The sequence below is a fragment of the Sinohyriopsis cumingii genome, chromosome 10, assembly GCF_028554795.1.
Source record: "Sinohyriopsis cumingii isolate HCF-2022 chromosome 10, ASM2855479v2, whole genome shotgun sequence".
Taxonomy (NCBI): Eukaryota; Metazoa; Mollusca; class Bivalvia; order Unionida; family Unionidae; genus Sinohyriopsis; species Sinohyriopsis cumingii.
In genome coordinates this window covers 105,754,085-105,760,711 of record NC_142970.1, presented here as the reverse complement: position 1 = coordinate 105,760,711, position 6,627 = coordinate 105,754,085, and the positions used below count along the sequence as shown (strand labels likewise).

The following is a 6,627-nucleotide window of genomic DNA, read 5'->3' as shown; positions in this document are numbered from 1 at the left end:
ACTGATTGATAATAATCACGTTCGGGAAGGCGAGTTATTTCATTTGAATAGGGCATTTTAGTCTGTACAAACCATACTTTTAATGTCGCAATTAGCTGAACATTTTAATCGTTTCAACTGTGCACGCTTGTAATATGATTATGGTTTATAAATACATTCATGCTCGACAAAACTTTAAAAACATAAATGTGTCTTTCGTACCATTATTGCATTCTTTACATATCTGCGCTTGTGCCTACACGGACCAATGCTTGTTGTTAAATGCATTGTGCCTACACGGACCAATGCTTGTTGTTAAATGCATTGTGCCTAATCATAAATAAACCCAAATTCACAAAACATGATATTTAGACTCTGAATGATTGAAGAAACATAATTATATCTATTCGATAACTCTGCATATATATTAATTTGATCAGCATTATATTCATTAACATACTGCACACTAATAAAAAAATAAGTTACGTTTTCAAACAAAAATGTTTGATCCCACGAACAGGCGAGATCTATATATTTCATTCTTTCTGCGACGATGGTTTAAATGTTCACTAAAATATTTAGGTATGGTCTTGAATTCTGAAATCCCGGTCCTCAGGAACGTGTGGTCCTTTTAACCGCTGGTTTGTATTATAATATCTATTATCATATATACATGAATATATATATATATATATATATATATATATATATATATATATATATATATATATATATATATATATATATATATATATATATATATATATATAAGTGTTGATTTATGTAAATTATCATGTTCCATATATGGATAAAATCTGATACATGTTCAATGATACCGAGCTAATGTTATAAAAGTTAAAGAAATGTTTTTTCTATATGTACTGTGTGAGCACATTGTCTCAAATATATTAGAAAGCATTTTGGTATAATTTTAGAACTTTTATTATTAACAAAAATAGTTGAGACTGTTTAAATACCCAGTGCTAAAATGAAAACAGCTAGAAAAGAAACGGACTTCATGAGAAGGCACGCAATCTGTTTTGCAAGTAGACTACCAGTCCTAATGAGTTATTTGATTAAGAAAATTACTACATTATAAAGGTTGAGTTGATTGTTCCTTTACTGCGATTGTCTCTTTACTTTGGCACATGTATGAGGAAGAATAACAAATGTTTGTTGCAGAAATTTTTTAATTATATAGACTATGAAAAATAAATGTTTGCCTTGCTATTTGAAGTGATTGCTTGCGCTCTCCATTTGTAAGCCTGAAACGGAAAGGGGTACAGTTTTGGTCGTAGATGTTTTCGTGTAAATAGCACGCATATGCCAACATATTTTAGAACACAATATTTGAAGAGATATGCAGATATATTAAATTTACTATTAAGATCATCTCATTTACTTTTCTTACTTCTTCTGATTCATAGTGCATGTATTGCATCAAATTATTGTTTTGAGTGATGTTTGGATATAACCTTAGTGATACTGCTTTGCAACAATAATGACCAAGGTTCACTTGCTCTTTTTGAAAGTGTCATAATAATTAATCTCTTTACTCACTTAACAATCTCAACTCCATTTCGGCTTTGTGTTCTAAAGACTGTACTGCGATGAATGCTGCAGATCATAATATATATAACGATGCAGAGCATTGCACGAAAATAATAGCGATAACAAATAATTTCAACTTGTCAGATCATACCGTTATACTCCAGTGATTACGGGTACATAATGTCTGCATTTTCGTTAAAAGTCTCTCAATAAACGGACAGGTTGAATGAAGTATCGAAAGACATATGTCTTTTTTGTAATACATTATGGTAGGGATTTTGTTGGTTATTTTTAAATATCCTTTGTTATTGAATGTATTTGTCATGACCTCCATCACATATGTTTTGATATTAAAATCTGATTCATAAATTATAAAGTGGTTACATGAATCTTTTTGAAATATACGATTCTATTATTTATTTTATACTCCATCAAGACACGTGTATCTGCAGTTGTCACAAAAATACGTGTCACGCATGGGTAGTAAAACTTTCTTGTCCATTATATCATTTTACTACACCGCTCCGGTGGCCCAGTGGTTAGAGCGTCCGCCTTGCATGCGGAAGGTTGCGGGTTCGATCCCCGGCTGAATCATATCAGAGACTTACAAAAATGGTACCTACATCTGCCTCGCTTGGCGTTCAGCATTAAGAGGTTAGTGTTAGGACTGGTCGACCTGGTGTCAGGATATTTTGACTAGGTGGGCTATCATGGTACATGTCAGTGGCATGATGCACCGGTCATAGAAATCACCATAAACTGTCACAATGCAGACATCGTAGCGATATGGCTGAAAAATTGTTAAAGGTACGTTAAAAATCCTAATTACATCACATCACAACACATCATGTTACTACATATATTACGTAATACATACTTGATCTTTAAAGTTTGCATTTAAACAACCTGATCACAAACTCATTTGAGTTCTACTGCAAGCTTATATATTAGCGATCCCATCTGTATTCTTTGCACTAAAGTCTAAACTGAGTGGTAACTTAATATGTGCCTTTTGTGATAATCATACACATCTGGTTTTCTAAAACTGATGGCATGTTATGTCAATACGCGTTAGGTAGTATATATCAACTTGATGGCCAAGTTCATGCGATACGAACCGGTTAAAATAATGTCACATGATCATTTTAAGTCTTACACTTAAAGGTAGTTTATGACATCTTGATGTGGTTGATGCATTACTAATTTAATTTATTTGATTAGAATTACTTTCTTGAATGCGATCATTAGCACGAGATGATACCAGGTTATATATTTTTCATATCTGACGTTATGGCCTCGGCCATCTAATGATCCACAATTTATTTTAGAATAGCTTCATTGGTTCGACTATTTGAAATAATATTGGGTATTTTGCATAATTCTGCGTTGCCGGCAAATAGGTTTGTAATGGCAATTGCAAATACAGCGTTAGAAGAGGAGGGCTGAAATACATGTTTCTACCGGAGAGTTCTCTTTTAAAACATAGAAGAAAGCATCAATATGATATGTATAGCGTCATGAGTAACGTGTATATTAGGCTAAGCCACCTACCGTAACTAAGGACAACTAGATCTGGTTTCCTCTGTAAGGTCCTCTCTGGAAGATAAAGACGCTTGACAGCTATTATCTTCTTCCCATTTGTGAAAATACTTTCAAAGTTCTGTCGCGCGAGGCAAATCTGCAGGTGAGGATACACTGGAAGTGGAATCAGTTCAGGGAAAAAATATTATCTCTTTTCACTGTACCAAAGCAGCAGTGGAACTCTGGCAGCCCCCTGAATGACTGAGCAGCCACTATTAGGATCACATTCCTTTGACACGATCAAGGAGCTATAAAAGGTGCAACAAACATTGTATACTTCAATTTCATAGTGGTCATTATACCGTCGCTGATAGAAATCCCACCTTATAGGTCGAAATAGAACAAAAAGACAAAAGTATCGCAACTTGCAAAAGCATTACATCAACAGACAGATCAGGGAAGAACAGTTCTAGTTGGTAAATAACTTGCCAGATTTAACATTCAGATAGTAGCAGCCCTGAGTTAAACTTTTAAAGCGGAGGTTGGTCTTCTCACCGAAGTCTGATCCGCCTACATTTTCCTCAGGAGTGACCAAAAATAGCGAAGTGAAGATGGTGCTAGGTTAGCCAACAGCTCAAAGCTGCACCGGCCTTGCAATAAGGCGAATTACAGAATAATTTGAGACTCACACCTGTCAGGAAAAAAGACACGCTACAATAATCATTGCCTATGAACCCAACATGACCAATCCAGATGTGATGAAGGATTAATTTAATTACTGTCTTGTAAACTGTATCAAATAGCATTTACAGGTTAAATTGTATCTAAAATAAACTGCACACAATAGCAAATAAAAAAGAAGACAAACACAGTAATGGACTTGGGCATTCTTTTTATCTTTTATTTCAAATATATATTTTTCTAACTTATAAGTTATCACTAGCCATTGGAGCAGAAAACAGTTGAACTACCTTTTTATTCAACATGTAAATATATCACAATATATGCATGTCTCACTCATCGATAGGTTTCATGTAATAGTGAATAATGAACTAAACTAATGTCGCACAAAGAACCTTCCTTTATAAATTATTTGTATTTTATATTAGTGCTTTTATCAGACTGTTCTTTACCAGGTGTATTACATTAACTGTTTCATCTGAACAAACATCGTGCTACATCCATGTCATGTTAATATTATGGTCTTTAGTCAGATACAGGCGTCGACCTATTGGGATTTATGGTATTGCGAGTCTCTGCCCTAGATACTTCGTTTCAATACAGTGTGTTATGAATATCAGAAAATACGCAGTGTATCCGTTTGGATTTCAAAACTTAAGACAGCTACAACTATCTACCACAAACTACTTTGTAAGTCGCTTTGCATTCGTGAGACACATTATGTTCTGGTACTGAACATTTACATAAGGTAATTTTGAAACACATGATATGTTCAAATGTTATAGAAATACAATCAACATACTTGTCGATTCCCTCACTTTCTTGTAGCGTAGGGACGCACCACTATTAATTATTCACTGGTGTTAAAAATAGAATCGTTGGTGTTCCATTTAACGCGCGTTATATTCATCAGGTGCATAGTAAGGGTCGCCAGAAGTTCTCAGTTTCATTTTTTGCCAAGACAGTCGTTGATATGGTCAATCCGAATAAAGAGTAAATACGTACTTTAATCGATGATTTTAATATTTTCACTAATAATGCACAATGCTTTCTCAATTTTAACATACTGTAATTTATTTGTAAACCAAAACCAAAAGCATAGTCATTTCATCAAATATTAAACTAACTGAAAATATGCGCTGATTCACAGACACGGATTTATATATGTGTCATTCTGAATATTGTTTGATGAGAAGAATTATGAAGTAACAAATTTAGGGTACTTCACATCTAGTTTGCTTCACGTTTAGCATACTTCACGTTTAGTGTACTTCACATTTAGTATACTTCACATTTAGTGTACTTCAAACTTCACGTTGCGAGCATAAACAGAAGTAGCTTCTTGAATGATAAATCTTTGAACCGACTAAATTATGATTTGATAATGATCTTGTCAAATAAATGCTTAGATGCACTTACCTGTAAACATTCTTGTCAACAGGGTGTTAATCCGTGAAATGCTTTTATTTCACTTTATTTTCGATGATTCAAGTTTTGAGAATATTGCTTGTCATTACAATCAATTTAAAGAAGGTGTATTAAGTTGCGTATCAACAGTTGAAAACTACAGACCTATTTGAAGTTATTCACATCAACGTTCTTTGAACATTAGTTGAATTTGAGATAAACAGGTGAAAATGTGCATATACTAATTTGCAATACCCTTCTCAAATAGGCGGATATATAAACAGCCAACCGTGCACTGGCATCGTCAATACACATTACTTAATTTATATATGGCAATAGGTCAGATTCGCGCAGGGTAGCTGATATGGGTTCATTGAGATCGCAAAATCTGGTACACGATTCTCTCAACAGAAAGTAATTATTCCCCGAACATGACATCTATTCCTTAATGTATGTGACAATCAAACTACATTCTGGTTATACCAGGTATATCCATTGAATCTGTATACTTGTGTAATATGTGACAAAATATAACTAGAATGATGTATAAACAGTGCATTTCAAGATATGAAAAATCAATAATAGAAGAGTTCATTATTTCCTATCACAAGCAAAATACATTCGTATGTTGCTAAAAAACTGTTTTTAATTTAGTCATAAATCTAAAATAAAAATATCAACTGCAATACAATTTCCTTGACCCACACACGATAAGTGTTATGTGTGAATTACCTCAACTTTGTAATGAAAGCAAAGGTTAAGTGAGTAACATAAAAAATAACAAATTCATGACATAGTGCTTTTTCCGCAGAAAGATAAAACTATGTTATCTAAATAACTTTGATAAAAAGGTTTTATAGAGGATGTATTCATTAAGAAGGCATTTCACCACACAAATGGTAAGATAAACGGGCCAGTCTGATCATTACATTGATTCTTATTGGCGGAAAATACACTATATAACAAATAGAGAGAAAAGAAAATGGTAAAAGCAGTATACCTACATTTGTTATTGTTTGCAAAGACAAATACCGGATTGATCTTTATTATATTTTGAAGTCCAACGGAATGTAATAGTTCTATTGTAATCTAAACACAATTCTCTTGGAAGCACAATATCTACCATCGACCATTTCTGCTGTTACTCTACGTTCTCCGAATTCCGACGATTTGAATGATCCATCTTTTGCTTCATCATAAGCCCATTTTGCTGTATGCTCCACGTTAGAAAGGAATACAAAGGACACAGGAGTAGTGAAGGGGGGCACTTTACCGTCAATGGGAATTAGCATTACAAGACCCCTTGGGCAAGATTAGCGTCAAGGGAAATTTAACATGGAGAAAAATCGTGGGTTAGATTACCGTCAAGGGAAATTAACATGGAGAAAGAAAAAATCGTGGGGCACTTTAGCGTCAAAGGAAATTAAACAGGGTGGGTCTTTATAGCGTCAAGGGCTTTTACTAAAGTGGGCCTTTATAGCGTCAAGG

The 6,627-nt window shown here is 33.9% G+C and overlaps 1 non-coding gene across 1 annotated transcript; it reads left to right on the top strand.

The window, feature by feature from the left end:
- The first annotated feature begins 2,051 nt into the window (after positions 1–2,051).
- Positions 2,052–2,124, top strand: Trnaa-ugc (transfer RNA alanine (anticodon UGC)). The gene has a single exon. It is a non-coding gene; the product is annotated as a tRNA-Ala (tRNA).
- Positions 2,125–6,627: the final 4,503 nt, after the last annotated feature.